The sequence below is a fragment of the Coregonus clupeaformis genome, unplaced genomic scaffold (assembly GCF_020615455.1).
Source record: "Coregonus clupeaformis isolate EN_2021a unplaced genomic scaffold, ASM2061545v1 scaf0139, whole genome shotgun sequence".
NCBI lineage: Eukaryota > Metazoa > Chordata > Actinopteri > Salmoniformes > Salmonidae > Coregonus > Coregonus clupeaformis.
This window is the reverse complement of record NW_025533594.1, coordinates 403,570-422,291: the sequence shown is the minus strand read 5'-3', so window position 1 is coordinate 422,291 and position 18,722 is coordinate 403,570. Positions and strand designations below refer to the sequence as shown.

Genomic DNA, 18,722 nt, shown 5'->3' with positions numbered 1-18,722 from the left:
TGTCTCTCTGACCAGTCAGGTTGTTGTATCTGGTCTGTAGCTGGTCTCTCTCTTTAGTCAGGTTGTTGTATCTGGTCTGTAGCTGGTCTCTCTCTTTAGTCAGGTTGTTGTATCTGGTCTGTAGCTGGTCTCTCTCTTTAGTAAGGTTGTTGTATCTGGTCTGTAGCTGGTCTCTCTCTTTAGTCAGGTTGTTGTATCTGGTCTGTAGCTGGTCTCTCTCTTTAGTCAGGTTGTTGTAACTGGTCTGTAGCTGGTCTCTCTCTTCAGTCAGGTTGTTGTAACTGGTCTGTAGCTGGTCTCTCTCTTTAGTCAGGTTGTTGTAGCTGGTCTGTAGCTGGTCTCTCTCTTTAGTCAGGTTGTTGTAACTGGTCTGTAGCTGGTCTCTCTCTTTAGTCAGGTTGTTGTATCTGGTCTGTAGCTGGTCTCTCTCTTTAGTCAGGTTGGTTTTATAAAGAGAAAAATGCTTCTCTTCAGAATCTTTGATGATTCTTTTTTCTGGAAAGGATTGATACATATAGCAATTGTAAAAAGCACAATTTCTTAATGCAACTGTAAGTTACAGGCATTAAAAACAAACAGTCTAAACAATGCTAAAATTGGACAGAATATCTTGGATGTGGTTTGCAAGTTCCTTAAACATGTCTAACAGATGAGGAATTTAGTGAATTTGGACCTTGTTGTGAAAGTCTGATATAGTGTAATGATTAGATAACAATACACTCACACGCAAGCACACACATCTCCTCTCCTTCTATCTCCTCTCCTCCTATCTCCTCTCCTCATATCTCATCTCCTCCTATCTCCTCTCCTCCTATCTCCTCTCCTCCTATCTCCTCTCCTCATATCACCTTTCCTCCTATCTCCTCTCTTCCTATCTCCTCTCCTCATATCTCCTTTCCTCCTATCTCCTCTCCTCCTATCTCCTCTCCTCCTATCTCCTCTCCTCATATCTCCTCTCCTCCTATCTCCTCTCCTCCTATCTCCTCTCCTACTATCTCCTCTCCTCATATCTCCTCTCCTCATATCTCCTCTCCTCTATCTCCTCTCCTCATATCTCCTTTCCTCCTATCTCCTCTCCTCCTATCTCATCTCATCCTATCTCCTCTCCTCATATCTCCTCTCCTCCTATCTCCTCTCCTCCTATCTCCTCTCCTCATATCTCCTCTCTTCATATCTCCTCTCCTCCTATCTCCTCTCTTTTCCTCTCCTCTCCTTCTATCTCCATTCCTCCTCTCCTCCTTCTCAACCCTATTAGAGGATAAGGTCCAAGGTCCCTCCCCTAGGATTATATTCTCCAATGTGTTTTGAGAAGGAGGGGAGGAGAGAGGACGTGAGAAAGATCCAAGGAAAGATGAATTGAGAAAAAGCCTGTTGGCAAGTCTGTAATACCACTATTTCAACTCTATGGTGAGTTAATCTCTCTCTTTAACCACTAGGTGGAATCATCACTTAACCATTCAGTACTGTATCCAACCATCAACATAATAACTACTAGAGAGAGAGAGAACATTGTTATAGTAGGCAACTGTTAAACAATTATTTTTTTGAAATAATTGTCACCATTCCATGTCTTTACAGAGTCATCTTGTCCATAGTATATCTCACCACAGTCCTCCTGCCCAGAGAATTGACCACCATTATCAGGCTGTCCTGCCCCCCAGTACCTAAACACAGAGAACCAGACAGTCAGACACTGTGGTACAAACATCCTCCTCAATTATAGACATAGTCCTATGTTTTTTCAGCTTTAAAGCCACACTCTGTAAGATGTAGATACCATCATCAAGAGTGGGTCATCAACAATGATCATTATTTGTTAGTTAATTACATTTTCATATGAAAATACCTTATTTACATAAATAGGTAAATAAGCCTAGCAACCAGCACTTCTTACTACTAGTTGACAAGCAATGAACATATGACACAAACTCACAGTTGACAGAAAGGCCTATGATCAAACACAGAGCAGCCTCATACACACTGCAAAATATACAGATGTAGGATCTCAATTTGAGTAGGTTTGCTATAACTGGAAAATAGTCCTGCAGCAACAGGAAATGATAATTATTATGATAATTATAATTAATTGACTTTTTTTCTTCTTCTTTAGGGCAAATCATGTCTTAAATTTCAATGTGAAAATTACAAACTTTAGGAACCTTTCTAAACCTTGAATACACTAAACGTTTGCATTTCCTGCTATTCAGGAAAATTCTCAGCATCAAAAGAGTGATCAAAATGAGATCCTGCGCTATCAGGCTAAGATACATCTGTGTGTGTTTTACCTGAGTACTGGTCTCCTGGTCCATTATTAGGAGCAGTGTCTGCTGTCTCTTCTCTCTTGGTGCTGGTCTCACCGTCTCTCAGGGTGTCTGCACTGACGTAGATATCCATAATCCTCTCCTCCATCTCACATCTGTCAAACTTGACCTTCTTGTTCATATCTGGCTCAGCATAGATGACCTTTGACATCTTTAACAATGCCTGGGTCTATCTTTCTACATAGGTCTACTATACATTAAGTCTCTGCTTCTAGAATTAATGTGGTGGTCTTCCCACATGGCCACCAGGAGGTGTCGTACGTCAACTGCAAGCCCTCTATACGTTAAAGTCTCTGCTTCTAGTGATATCTCTGTCTCTGAGTCATCTGTGTTTCTCTGTCAGTGTGACTGCTGTAGGTGTTAACTCTAGGGAAGTATCAACAAAATGACACGGGTAGTTGTTGCTATGCTAATACAAAAAATAGAACAAGTTTGCATACTTGTGTACGTACTTGTGTGCTTGTGTGAGTGTGAGAGATTGTTACAGTGCTTATTGCTAAACCATTTTCTGCTGCACAATATAAATCATTCCATGTCTCTACATGGTCATCTTGTCCGGAGTATATCTCAACACAGTCCTCCTGCCCAGGGAATGGGACTTGGTATTTGTGATGATGGACAGGACACTATCATACCAGGAAGATATAGATAATAGAGGGGAAGTGGAGAACAAAGTCTAGCTGTTAACATATATTAAATATCATATGTAACAGCCCCAAGATAATTCAGAGAGTTTCCAGAACTCCCCCTTCCTTTCACCTTTCTACTGATTTGGACCCTCTGTTTACTCCCTAGATAGTTTACTCTACTCTCTCTTGATGAACCTTATTGGTTGAGGAGTTTTTGAGTGACAGCTGGTTTAACCACTTCACTTCCCTCTTTTGGGACCCATATAGGGGAACAACAGTCAAATATGAGCATTTGATATTGTGCTTATATGTAACTTGACAACAAAGACTGACTGTCAAAAATGATTAAGTAACATCCTTTGATACCCTTTGATATCTCTACTACACTCATATACAGTGTATGTAATGGTGGTTTGGTAGAGTTGAGAATGTTTGCACCAGACCTAAATGGGTGCATGTAAATATATGTAGCAAGTAAGAAGAATGTATTTGAATTGTAATTGATGAAATGCACTGCATGTAGAGTGTGCAAAAAGTCAAATATATTAACGTCATGTTGTATCTGATGATGTGTGAAACATAACTACTGGTATACAGGAAGCTACAAGCAGGAAATAAGTAGGACTTGTATTAATATGATACTACAAACAAATAAACAACAATAAGTGGTTTGTAGGTTTGAGAGAGAGAGAGTGACAGAGAGAGAGAAAGAGAGAGAGAGAGAGAGAGAGAGAGAGAGAGAGAGAGAGAGAGAGAGAGAGAGAGAGAAGGAGGAAGTTGTGTGCACTGTAGGCTACTGTACGTGTTACAGTATGTTGTCATGGTGATGTTAAACCACTTTCTCACAAATCCAGTTGAGTTTGCTGTCACATGACATGTCATTCCATGCCTTTAGAAGATGCTGATCTTTGTATATCTCAGCACAGTTGTCATCCCCAGTAGGACCTGTATTATCAGGCTGTTTGTCATACCAGTACCTACAGGGTTAAAAACAGTCAGATGTCATTTAATACCAATACCTACAGGGTTAAAAACCGTTAGACATCATGGTTAATACCAGTACCTACAGGGTTAAAAACAGTCAGATATCATGGTTAATACCAGGACCTACAGGGTTAAAAACAGTCAGATATCATGGTTAATACCAGTACCTACAGGGTTAAATACAGTCAGATATCATGGTTAATACCAGTACCTACAGGGTTAAAAACCATCAGATATCATGGTTAATACCAGTACCTACAGGGTTAAAAACCATCAGATATCATGGTTAATACCAGTACCTACAGGGTTAAATACCGTCAGATGTCATGGTTAATACCAGTACCTACAGGGTTAAAAGCAGTCAGATATCATGGTTAATACCAGTAACCTAAAAACATTTCGATATCAAGGTTAATACCAGTATGACAGGGTTAACAACAGTCAGAAATCACAGAACATTACAATCCTAAATAATATACAGGAATGTTTCATCTTAAAGTTAACATTGTTTACTGCTATCATCAATAACAATAACATGTATAGAAACATTTTGAATGGAGTCTTATACACAGATTAGTTATCATCTCTCACCCTGTGGACAGTGGTCTGCCGTCCACCCATTTCCAGGTCCCCTCATTAACAGAGTCAGTCAGACCAATCCAGACTCTCTTCTTGAGGTTGAACAGAAATGTCTGTTGTTAAGAAAGATAAATATATATATACTACCAGCCAAAAAAGTTTTAGAACACCTTCTCATTCAAGGCTTTTTCTTTATTTTTAAAATTTTTTACATTACAGAATAGTCGTGAAGACATCAAAACTATGAAATAACACATATGGAATCATGCAGTAACCAAAGAAGTGTTAAACAAATCAAAATATTTTTAATATTTGAGATTCTTCAAATAGCCACCCTTTGCCTTGATGACAGCTTTGCACACTCTTGGCCTATTAACAGACGCCAGTTCAACGTCTGGTTTTAATTTACATTTGGTTGAGTTGGGTGAAAAAATATTAAATACCCTTACGTTGATTACTTTTAGCAAATCCAAAAGTTGATTCAACATCATCACAGTGATTTTTTGGGTTTGAAATCACATGGAAACAATGTTGATTCAAGTTTTTGCCCAGTGGAAAGCTATTACAAAATGTAGTCCAGAAAGAAAACACCATGTAGAAATATGATTAACCATTTATTAAAGAATGAATAATGCAAATCTTGGCGATATGAATAAATAGTTGATCTGATGTGGCTCCACCCGGTCCGTCTCTGTTCTCTGTCTGTGGCCCACAGATGGTGGCAGGATGCTTCAAGGCTCCATCCACCAATAAGAAGGTGACTTGGGGTGCATCCAAAATGGCACCCTATTCTCCATATAGTGCACTACAAAGGGAAATAGGGTCCAATTTGTGATGAAGGCTTGTAGACCAGACAGTTTGGTGTAACGTCCTCTTCATCTTTGATCATTCTGTTCTGTGTTTTTGTCCTAGAAATGTAAGTGATTTGTCAACCCTAACACAAGTCATATTTGAATAAATTAACTAAGCTGATGCTGTGTTGTTTGTTTATTAATTTGGGTCGACTGTGTGTGAGTGTGTGTGTGTGTGTGTGTGTATGTGTGTGTGTGTGTGTGTGTGTGTGTGTGTGTTCGTGTGTGTGTGTGTGTGCGTGTGTGTGTGTGTTCATGTGTGCCCTCTCAGTACTTTTCTGCCTTCTGTCTCTGTCTAACACTGTTTAAAGTATCCAATTACATTAAATCAGGAAGCTGGTAGACTCAGAGGACATTGTCCCTTTATTACTACATCTGGGGATTTGTTCTTCTTCTTATTAAAGACATTGATGCTGTTAATTGATCATGAAAAAAATGAAGAAAAAAACGAATCATAAGACTACATGGCAAATTACATGTCACGTTGCTAAGAAACTATGAATACAAACATTTGACAGATTACCATATGTTTACATACATACTGTCCTCTAAATCTTAACATAACTGTACTTTTTTTCTCTTTTTGTTCTCTCTCTCCATCATTACCTTCATTTTCTTCTTCCTCTGCTGTGGCTCAATCTGACAGTAAGACCTAGATTCAATCAGTAGAGCAGAAGATCTGTTGAAATTTCAAGTTAATTTTCAATTAAGCTGACATATACAGAGATTACCGTGAATGCAGTCTCCTCAAAGGTGGGAACATTGCCTTTGAATTTCAATTCCACTATAGAGCTGATCTTCTGCACTGCAGACTGAATCTAGTACCTACAGTGGGGCGTGTGTGAGAATGAAGGAGGAAGTTGTGTGCACTGATGGCTGCTTTATGTGTTACATTATGTTGTCATGGTGATGTTAAACCACATGTATCTTGTCTGTAGCTGGTCTCTCTCTGCAGTTGAGTTCTTTGAGGCCAATGTGTGCATGTAGCACGCGCACGTGTTTTGTCTTGTGCGTGCGTGTGTGTGCATGGACATTTCTGTGTGTGTGTGCATGTGAGAGAGACTGTGTGGCTGTTTCCTGAGTACTGGTCTCCTGGTCCATTATTAGGAGCAGTGTCTGCTGTCTCTTCTCTCTTGGTGCTGGTCTCACCGTCTCTCAGGGTGTCTGCACCGACGTAGATATCCACAATCCTCTCCTCCATCTCACCTCTGTCAAACCTTTTGGTTATATCTGGCTCAGCATCGATGGCCTCAGATATCTCCAACAACGTACTGTGTTTTCTGTCTAACAGGTCTGTGTTAAGTCTTCCCAGGTTCTTTAGATATCGTTACCTCTGCCCTGTGTCTGTTCCTGTCCCTTACCGTAAGTGACACCGTTTTAACAGATGAGAAACTGTCAAATCAACACATCACTGGCCACCACGTGACTCCCCCCACTTTAGCTTCAAATGGAAACATGTTTGTTTCCCACCGTGCACATTGTTTTAAACATACACTATATATACAAAAGTATGTGGACACCCCTTCAAATTAGTGGATTTTGATATTTCAGCCACACCCGTTGCTGAAAGGTGTATAAAATCGAGCACACAGCCATGCAATCTCCATAGACAAACATTGGCAGTAGAATGGCCTTACTCAAGAGCTCAGTGACTTTTAACGTGGCACTGTCATAGGATGCCACCTTTCCAACAAGTCAGTTTGTGAAATTTCTGCACTGCTAGAGCTGCCCCGGTCAACTCTAAGTGCTGTTATTGTGAAGTGGAAACGTCTAGGAGCAACAACGGCTCAGCCGTGAAGTGGTAGGCCACGCAAGCTCACAGGACCGCCGAGTGCCGAATCGCATAGCGCGTAAAAATTGTCTGTCCTCAGTTGCAACACTCACTACCGAGTTCCAAACTGCCTCTAGAAGCAACGTCAGCACAATAACTGTTTGTCGGAAGCTTCATGAAAAGGGTTTTCATGGCCGAGCAGCCGCACACAAGCCTAAGATCACTATGGTCAATGTCAAGCGTAGGCTGGAGTGGTGTAAAGCTCACCGCCATTGGACTATGGAGCATTGGAAACGCATTCTCTGGAGTGATGAATCATGCTTCACCATCTGGTAGTCCGACGGATGAATCTGGGTTTGGCGGATGATAGGAGAATGCTACCTGCCCCAATGCATAGTGCCAACTGTAAAGTTTGGTGGAGGAGGAATAAGGGTCTGGGGCTGTTTTTTTTGGTCCGGGCTAGTGAAGGGAAATCTTAACGCTACCACATACAATGACATTCTCTCTGACACTAAGGCTCTATCTAAATTAGTCTTTCATCGATTCCTCTCCTACTTCTCAACCCTATTAGAGCAGAATGTCCAAGGTCCCGCCTCTTGGACCACATTATCCAATGCTTTTTGAGAAGGAAACAAGGAGAGAGGATGTGAGGAGGAATTGAGGAAGGATGAATTGAGAAAAAGCCCATAGGCAAGTCTGTAAAACCACTATTTCACCTCTATGGTGAGTTTAATCTCTCACTTTAACCACTAGGTGGAAACATCACTTCACCATTCAGCACTGTATCCAACCATCAACATAGTAACTGCGAGAGAGAGAGAGAGAGAGAGCGAGAGCGAGAGAGAGAAAACAACATCTTAATCCTATCACAGGGATAACCAATACTTATTGTGTGATCGGTTTCTCACAGACCCAGTGTTGTTTAACACATGGTCCATCCTTCCAACTCTTCAATGGGTCTGTTGCTGTCTGTGAGATCTCAACACAAGCCACCTTGTCATTCAAGTTGTTAGGCTCCCCTTCCATCCAATACCTATAAACCACAAGAGAATCAGAGTTTAAAATCATCCAATACTAAGTAGAGAGAGAATGAATGAGAGAGCGAGTGAGAGCGAGCGACAGAGAGAGAGACAGAGAGAGGGACAGAGAGAGAGAGAGAGACAGAGCCAGAGACACAGAGAGAGAGACACAGAGAGAGAGACACAGCGAGACATAGAGAGCTGGCTGGGGATGAGATTATCGGACCGTAAAAGTAATCATGACAACAGAAAAAACAGCATGCAAAAGTATTTCAGAACATGTTCACTCACGTAGTTGCAAATGATGTGTTGTCAACCCACTGCCAAGTTCCGTCTTTTTTAAATGCACCAATCCAGACATTCTTCTTAAATCCATTGATAAATATCTATAATATCATTTTGGCAGAAAAACAATTATCATTATTTAATCTCCAGAGAATACTTTGACATTTTCTATCACATACATAATAGTAGTAGTATAATAGTAGTATTATAATAGTAGTAGTATAATAGTAGTAGTATAATAGTAGTAGTATAATAGTAGTAGTATAATAGTAGTAGTATAAAAGTAGTAGCATAAAAGTAGTAGTATAATAGTAGTAGTATAATAGTAGTAGTATAATAGTAGTAGTATAATAGTAGTAGTATAATAGTAGTAGTATAATAGTAGTAGTATAATAGTAGTAGTATAATAGTAGTAGTATAATAGTCATAGTGTAATAGTAGTAGTATAATAGTAGTAGTATAATAGTAGTAGTATAATAGTAGTAGTATAATAGTAGTAGTATAATAGTAGTAGTATAATAGTAGTAGTATAATAGTAGTAGTATAATAGTAGTAGTATAATAGTAGTAGTATAATAGTCATAGTGTAATAGTAGTAGTATAATAGTAGTAGTATAATATATTATAGTATTGGTATAGATATAATCTCAAGCAACATTTATTTTCTGACAGGAAATGTATTGTATAAATTGATGTGAACATTGGTGATACAGTTGGTCACACATGTTGAATACTAATCAGAGAAGTAGATGATAATAAAAAAACAGTAGTATTAGAGTATTACTAATGTATTATCTATTACCTGTTCTTCTCTGCTGGTTATAACAACCAACTCTCCACCCATTGTTCTTCACTGCCGCTGACCGCCCCCAGATGTGTTCATCGTGGAGGAGAGATAATAACAGCTGGTGCCAAACTTCCACCATCCAGCTAGACAAGGTTTCTCTGAGATAAACACAACAGAACAGCAGACATTAAAAAGTCTACAAACATACAATACCTCTTCTATGTACTAAATGAAATGAATGAACTGCACTCACCATAGAACATAATCCTGTTCTGTAGCTGGTCTCTCTCTTTAGTCAGGTTGTTGTAACTGGTCTGTAGCTGGTCTCTCTCTTTAGTCAGGTTGTTGTAACTGGTCTGTAGCTGGTCTCTCTCTGTTGAGTCGTGATGACCAATGACTCCATCAGTAAAAGGGAAAAGTTAATCAAACATGTAACTACCACACCATTAATGATTAAGTATGAATAAGTAGGCTACTTAAGGCTCATTGACAACATACTAAACTTACAGTAGACAGACAGGCCTATGATCCCAGCCAGTAGGAGAACACACAGCAGCCCCAGACACACTGCAGCAACTCCAGAGGGTCTCTTCCACCACTGAACATGAACTGAATCACTAGTTATTAAAGTAAGAACTTTGGTAATGTGTTTTACTGTATCATCCAGGATTGGAACTAATACAGTGCACTCTGAAAGTATTCAGACCCCTTCACTTTTTCCACATTTTGTTACATTACAGACTTTTTCTAAAATGGATTAAATTGTTGTTTATTTCCTCATCAATCTACACACAATACCCCATATTGACAAAGCAAAAACAGGTTTTTTAAAATAAAAAATAAAACAGAAATACCATATTTACATAATTATTCAGACGTTTTACCCAGAGATGTTCAATCGGGTTCAAGTCCGAGCTCTCGCTCGGCCACTCAAGGACATTCAGAGTCTTGTCCCGAAGCCACTTGTGCGTTGTCTTCGCTGTGTGCTTAGGGTCGTTGTCCTGTTGGAAGGTGAACCTTTGCCCCAGTCTGAGGTCCTGAGCGCTCTGGAGCAGGTTTTCATCAAGGATCTCTCTGTACTTTGCTCCGTTCATCTTTCCCTCGATCCTGACTGGTCTCCCAGTCCCTGCCGCTGTAAAACATCCCCACAGCATGATGCTGCCACCACCATGCTTCAGGCCAAAGAGTTCAATCTTGGTTTCATCAGAACAGAGAATCTTGTTTCTCATGGTCTGAAAGTCCTTTAGGTGCCTTTTGGCAAACTCCAAGCGGGCTGTTATGTGCCTTTTACTGAGGATTGGCTTCTGTCTGGCCACTCTACCATAATGGCCTGATTGGTGGAGTGTTGCAGAGATGGTTGTCCTTCTGTAAGATTCTCCCATCTCCACATAGGAACTCTGGAGCTCTGTCAGAGTGACCATCAGGTTCTTGGTCACCTCCCTGACCAAGGCCCTTCTCCCCCGATTGCTCAGTTTGGCAAGGGCGGCCAGTTCTAGGAAGAGTCTTGGTGGTTCCAAACTTCTTCCATTTAAGAATGAGGATGGCCACTGTGTTCTTGGGGACCTTCAATGCTGCAGACACTTTTTGGTACCCTTCCCCAGATTTGTGCCACGACACAATTCTGTCTCAGAGCTCTACGGACAATTCCTTCGACCTCATGGCTTGGTTTTTGCTCTGACATGCACACTGTTAAAATCACTGGGGCCAAGCTTCCTGCCATCCAGGACCTCTATACCAGGCAGTGTCAGAGGAAGGCCCTCAAAATTGTCAAAGACTCCAGCCACCCTAGTCATAGACTGTTCTCTCTGCTACCGCACGGCAAGCGGTACCGGAGTGCCAAGTCTAGGTCCAAAAGACTTCTCAACAGCTTCTACCCCCAAGCCATAAGACTCCTGAACAGCTAATCATGGCTACCCGGACTATTTGCACTGCCCCCCCCACCCCATCCTTTTACGCTGCTGCTACTCTGTTAATTATTTATGCATAGTCACTTTAACTCTACCCACATGTACATATTACTTCAACTACCTCAACTAGCCGGTGCCCCCGCACATTGACTCTGCACCAGTACCCTCCTGTACCCCCTGTATATATAGCCTCCCTACTGTTATTTTATTTGAATTCTGCTCTTTTTTTCTCAACACTTTTTGTTTTGTTTTATTTTACTTTTTTGTTAAAAATAAATGCACTGTTGGTTAAGGGCTGTAAGTAAGCATTTCACTGTAATGTCTGCACCTGTTGTATTCGGCGCATGTGGCCAATAAAATTTGATTTGATTTGATTTGATTTGAACTGTGGGACCTGATATAGACAGGTTTGTACCTTTCCAAATCATGTCCAATCAATTGAATTTACCAATGGACTCCAATCAAGTTGTAGAAACATCTCACGGATGATCAATGGAAACAGGATTCACCTGAGCTCAATTTCGAGACTAATAGCAAAGTGTCTGAATACTTATGTAAATAAGGTATTTCTGTTTTTTATTTTTTAATACATTTGCAAACATTTCTAAAAACCTGTTTTTGATTTGTCATTATGGGGTATTGTGTGTAGATTGATAAGGGGAAAAAATTATTTCATCATTTTTCGAATAAGGCTGTAACGTAACAAAATGTGGAAAAAGTCAAGGGGTCTGAATACTTTCCAAATACACTGTAAAATTATAATACTACAGGGTAAACTCACCTGTTGAATGTATTGTGTGTGTAATTTATTTGTGTGTGTGTGTGTGTGTGTGTGCATGTGTTTGTGTGTGTGTGTGTGTGTGTGTGTGTGTGTGTGTGTGTGTGTGTGTGTGTGTGTGTGTGTGTGTAATCTTACCTGAAGCAACAACTCCATCTCTTGGACTGGGCTTGAAGTCTTTTACGTTGGCATACAATTGGCCATCAATGTCTGTGTTCTTCATTGCATCAGGCTCGTCGTCTTCAAATCCATCTGAGTTTTCATAGACTCCCTCTGACATCTTAACACACTTGTGGTCAAATACAGTAACTTCTACTTCTAACCTCAGCTCTAATGTATATCTGTACCTTTCTTCTCCCTGGACTGTACTGCCTCTGTGTGACTTATGGTAGTGAAACTCTTTATCAGTCAACCACAGTGAAGATGAAACTGTCAAATCAACACAACACTGGCCACCACGTGACTTGCACCAGCCTAAGTTTGATAATATAATTCATTATATGACTCCATATCATGCTATATGATGTAGGTGTGAATTCACAGGGTCCCAATTTTGGATCGGCTAAAATAAATTGGGATCCTGTTAATTCGCATATACAGCCGTCAAACGGAGGCCACATAATGGCTTGGACTCTGTGACCTGGGGTGTAGGGGGAAGTTGCCCCTAGACGCTGATCTTGGGTCAGTTTTGCATTTCCACCACACATGGTAAAGGTTAGGATTGGGGGAGGGATGGCTGATCCTAGATCTGTACCTAGGGGAAACGTCTCCCCAGAATTTGACTGGCCACCGTTGACCACATACTGTATATATTTATATATATATATTTTAGAGGACAAATCTGAGGGGGCACGAGCCCCTGTTCCCCCTATGGGCATGACACCGCTGATGGTATGTTCTGTTTTGTTGTCATGTGCAATGGAACTTGTGTTAAAACCAAAAAAGAAAAGCATTGAGCGATATTACATCTCCTGTCCTCTTTATCCACTATGTGTAAATCTGGAGGGAGAGAGAGAGAGAGAGAGAGAGAGAGAGAGAGAGAGAGAGAGAGAGAGAGAGAGAGAGAGAGAGAGAGAGAGAGAGAGAGAGAGAGAGAGAGAGAGAGAGAGAGAGAGAGAGAGAGAGAGAGAGGGAGGAGGGAGGGAGAGAGAGAGAGAGAGAGAGAGAGAGAGAGAGAGAGAGAGAGAGAGAGAGAGAGAGAGAGAGAGAGAGAGAGAGAGAGAGAGAGAGAGAGAGAGAGAGAGAGAGAGAGAGAGAGAGAGAGAGAGAGAGAGAGAGAGAGAGAGGGGGAGGGCACAGCATAACATGATTAGTAGTTTCCTGTGTCTGTAAGGTCAGAGCTCAGTACCGCTCAATCTGTCAACCACAACGAGGAGAGAACTGTCTCGTTCCAGGCCAAATATATTGCAGTTGAGTTGCACGCAGCAACAAATCGGCATAAGATTACTATACCACATGATGTGATTAACTGATATGTTAAACACCAATCCAGGCGTTGTGAGATCTGGCAGGCGACGTTAATGTAGTCAGCCTGGAACGTGGCCAACTTCATGAGTGGGGTTGGAGGAGAGAGCGGGCGGGCCTTGGTAATGAAGGAAGCTTTCAGCAGCCATCATTTTTACTAGCAAAGAGAAGAGATGTCATAGGGTGGCAGTGAACTCTCAGAAAACCTACTGTCTATCCACTGGTTACTTTGACACTAACTGTTGCTTTGACACTACTATAAAACACAATATCTCTAAGACATGGAAATGACAATGAATATCTTATACAGTAATGATGACACCTGCATAGTTACATCTGGGAAACTGAATGACATTTATCTTTGTCAGGTTGTTTGTGTTGTTGTTTGCATCAAACTCAGCCTGATGATGACTGTGTCACACCTTCAAGAGGGCCTCAAACTTTAGTGTGGGTTCTGAGGGGGAAAATATCACAAAATATACCTGTTAGTGGGAAAGAGATCAACAGTAGTCAGAAGTCACCCGGATGATTGACTGATGACTGATATCATTACACATTTTACCAAATGTGATATATTTTATGAAATAGTTTAATGGACAATTAAGATTTTCAAATGTATTCTATTGAAATTATGATACTTGGTTCTGCCACAAAATCTTAAATAAAACCTGTTACTGAGAAATCGCTGGCACTCATCCAGTGATGTCATTACCAGTTACACAACCTGAGAGACTGTGACCATGACCACATGGTGCAGTGGTTGACTTGGGGTCGAGGGGAGGAGCGGTGGTTGACTTGGGGTCGAGGGGAGGAGCAGTGGTTGACTTGAGGTTGAGGAGAGTCAGAAAGACAGAAAGGGGGAACGTTAACTCTTTCTCAGCAGCATCACTTTTAGTTGAAAATGGGCCTGTGGGGTACCAAGGTAGAGCTGTGTACATTCTCATGCGTGTGTGTGCGTGTGTGTGTGTTTGTGTGTGTACTTGTGTGTGTACATGTGCAGACATGAAGATCTACATGACTTTGTGCAGATATTATCTGGTGCTTTAGTGTGGGAACATGGTTTGTGGTCATGTCTGCTTGTAAAGTCAGATCTCTGACCAGGTATAAGTAGATTTTATCAGACAGTTTGCTAACACAAGTCCTGATAACCTCCACCCCATCAATATAGTGTTTATATTCACCATTATGTTACTGATAACCTCCACCCCATCAATATAGTGTTAATATTCACCATTATGTTACTGATTCCCTCCCTCCACCCCATCAATATAGTGTTAATATTCACCATTATGTTACTGATTCCCTCCACCCCATTAATATTGTGTTTATATTCACCATTGTGTTACTGATTCCCTCCACCCCATCAATATAGTGTTAATATTCACCATTATGTTACTGATTCCCTCCACCCCATCAATATTGTGTTAATATTCACCATTATGTTACTGATTCCCTCCATCCCATCAATATTGTGTTTATATTCACCATTATGTTACTGATTCCCTCCACCCCATCAATATAGTGTTAATATTCACCATTATGTTACTGATTCCCTCCACCCCATCAATATTGTGTTATATTCACCATTATGTTACTGATTCCCTCCACCCCGTCAATATTGTGTTAATATTCACCATTATGTTACTGATAACCTCCACCCCATCAATATAGTGTTTATATTCACCATTATGTTACTGATTCCCTCCCATCAATATACTGTTAATATTCACCATTATGTTACTGATAACCTCCACCCCATCAATATAGTGTTTATATTCACCATTATATATGTTACTGATTCCCTCCACCCCATCAATATTGTGTTAACATTCACCATTATGTTATTGATTCCCTCCCATCAATGTACAGCGAGAAGTAATCTAAAACAAACAGACATTTTTTTCTTATTTGTTGGCATTTAATATAATGGGTAACTTGTTATTTGTTGACATTTGTTAGCATCTTTCTTTCCATTGTAATGATCCTGTGTAAAACGGCTTAACCTGAAATGGTTACTGTTGTCCTCTTGACATTGAATGGCCATTTGTTGATTTAATCTATTGGTAAGTTCCCATTGGTTATCATGTGCACTGGAACTTGTATTGAAACCAATAAAGAAAAGCATTGAGCAGTATTACGGTCACGCCTCCTCCTGCTCCCTCCCTCGGACGCTCGACATCGCCGGTCTACTAACCACCAATACTGGCAACACACATTGTGCACACCTGGCAACCCACATTGTGCACACCTGCTCCCCATCGTTAAGCACACCTGGACTTCATCACCACCCTGTTTTCTCTCCCTTCATATAGCCCTCAGTAAGCCTCAGTCATCAGGCTGGTTTTGGTTACGTTCAGGACACTTCTCCTGTTTTGTATTTTCTTCACGTTTATTGTTAAACTCACCTTCTGCACCTGCTTCCTGACTACCTGCGAACATGTCCTCTTGATCCATTATGTGTTAATAAACTTGATGCCATTTACAGAGGATACATTTGCGGCACTGCGGCAACAACCTCACCTAGTTAGCTATTTGGCTAATCTGATCGTCTGTCATTCCACTTACATGCAGGTAACAAATGTATTGTTGACTTTCAAATGAATCATTAGACATAGTTTTACAGAGAAGTAACACTTAGTCATGGCTTTGAAATAAACTGGAGGCCAAAGAGTAACAAGTAGGCTGGCTAACCAGAGAGAGAAGATGTGGCTGTCAGAGGGAGGGAGGGAGAGAGAGAGAGAGAGAGGGAGGGAGGGAGAGAGGGAGATGGGAGGGAGGGAGAGCAGTAGCAGGAATAGTAGTATCCTGTGTCTGTGAGGTCAGAGGGAGATGGAAGGGAGGAAGAGCAGGAGCAGGGTTAGTAGTTTCCTGTGTCTGTGAGGTCAGAGGGAGATGGGAGGGAGGGGGAGCAGGAGCAGGGTTAGTAGTTTCCTGTGTCTGTGAGTTCAGAGCTCAGCACTGCAAAGTCTATCAACCACAACGAGGAGAGAACGGTCTCGTTCAAGGCAGACTATATTGCAGTCAGGCTGCACACAGCAACCATTGGGCATTAGATTGCTATACCATATGATTTGGTTAACTGATATGTTAAACACCAATCCAGGCGTTGTGAGATCTGGCAGGCGACTTCAATGTAGTCAGCCTGGAACGTTGCCAATGTCATGAGTGGGGTTGGAGGACAGAGGGGGCGGGACTTGTTAATGAAGGAAGCGTTCAGCAGCCATCGTGTTGACTAGCAGAGACAACAGAGGCCACAGGGTGGCAGTGAACTGTCATAACATCTACTGTCTATCCACTGGTTACTTTGACACTAACTGTTGCATTGACACTACTATAAAACACAATATCTCTAAGACATGGAAATGATCATGAATATCTTAAGTTTATAACTTCCCTGCCTGGGCTGATGAGACAGTGGATAGAGCAGTCAGACGTAACAGAGTAAAGAGTCATTTTAACGTAATAGATTTAGCCAGTGTTAACTTATGGAATAGACACCGGCTGGAATTTTAACCAATCAGCATTCAGGATTGGACCCACCCGTTGTATAAACATATAGAACTGTTGGATTAGGTGCTACCAAAATAGTGGCTGAACTCCACCATATACACTTGAAGTCGGACGTTTACATACACCTTAGTCAAATACATTTAAACTCTGTTTTTCACAATTCCTGACATTTAATCCTAGTAAAAATTCCCTGTCTTAGGTCAGTTAGGATCCCCACTTTATTTGAAGAAAGTGAAATGTCAGATAACAGTAGAGAGAATGATTTATTTCAGCTATTATTTCTTTTATCACATTTCCAGTGGGTCAGAAGTTTACATACACTCAATTAGTATTTGGTAGCATTGCCTTTAAATTGTTTAACTTGGGTCAAACGTTTCGGGTAGCCTTCCACAAGCTTTCCACAATAAGTTGGGTGAATTTTGGCCCATTCCTCCTGACAGAGCTGGTGTAACTGAGTCAGGTTTGTAGGCATCCTTGCTCGCACATGCTTTTTCAGTTATGCCCACAAATTTTCTACAGGATTGAGGTCAGGGCTTTGTGATGGCCACTCCAATACCTTGATTTGTTGTCCTTAAGCCATTTTGCCACAACTTTGGAAGTATGCTTGGGGTCATTGTCCATTTGGAAGGCCCATTTGCGACCAAGCTTTAACTTCCTGACTGATGTCTTGAGATGTTGCTTCACTATATCCACATAATTTTCCTTCCTCATGATGCCATCTATTTTGTGAAGTGCACCCGTCCCTCCTGCAGCAAAGCACCCCTACAGCATGATGCTGCCACCCTCGTGCTTCACGGTTGGGATGGTGTTCTTCGGCTTGCAAACCTACCCCTTTTTCCTCCAAACATAACGATGGTCATTATGGCCAAACAGTTTTATCAGACCAGAGGACATTTCTCCAAAAAGTACAATCTTTGTCCCCATTTGCAGTTGCAAACCGTAGTCTGGCTTTTTATGGCGGTTTTGGAGCAGTGGCTTCTTCCTTGCTGAGCTGCCTTTCAGGTTATTTCGATATAGGATTCGTATTACTGTGGATATAGATACTTTTGTACCTGTTTCCTCCAGCATCTTCACAATGTCTGTTGTTGTTCTGGGATTGATTTGCACTTTTCGCACCAAAGTACGTTCATCTCTACGAGACAGAATGTGTCTCCTTCTTGAGCGGTATTACTTCTGCGTGCTCCCATGGTGTTTATACTTGCGTACCATTGTTTGTACAGATGAACGTGGTACCTTCAGGCGTTTGGAAATTGCTCCCAAGGATGAACCAGACTTGTGGAGGTCTACACATTTTTTTCTGAGGTCTTGGCTGATTTCTTTTGATTTTCCCATGATGTCAAGCAAAGAGGCACTGAGTTTCAAGGTAGGCCTTGAAATACATCCACAGGTACACCTCCAATTTTTATTTCACCTTTATTTAACCAGGTAAGCCAGTTGAGAACAAGTTCTCATTTACAACTGCGACCTGGCCAAGATAAAGCAAAGCAGTGCGGTAAAAACAACAGTAACACAGAGTTACATATGGAATAAACAAAACGTACAGTCAATAACACAATAGAAAATCTATATACAGTGTGTGCAAATGTAGTACGTTATGGAGGTAAGGCAATAAATAGGCCATAGTGCAAAATAATTACAATTTAGTATTAACACTGGAGTGATAGATGTGCAGAAGATGATGTGCAAATAGAGATACTGGCGTGCAAATGAGCAAAATAAATAACAATGTAAATAACAATATGGGGATGAGGTAGTTGGGTGGGCTAATTACAGATGGGCTGTGTACAGGTGCAGTGATCGGTAAGCTGCTCTGACAACTGATGCTTAAAGTTAGTGAG

The 18,722-nt window shown here is 41.1% G+C and overlaps 1 long non-coding RNA gene across 1 annotated transcript; it reads right to left on the bottom strand.

The window, feature by feature from the left end:
- Positions 1-8,464: 8,464 nt before the first annotated feature.
- Positions 8,465-9,663, bottom strand: LOC123483508. The gene is made up of 3 exons (XR_006658284.1): positions 9,479-9,663; positions 9,241-9,383; positions 8,465-8,540 (listed from the first exon to the last, which is right to left on the bottom strand). It is a non-coding gene; the product is annotated as an uncharacterized LOC123483508 (long non-coding RNA).
- Between the last annotated feature and the right edge of the window lie 9,059 nt (positions 9,664-18,722).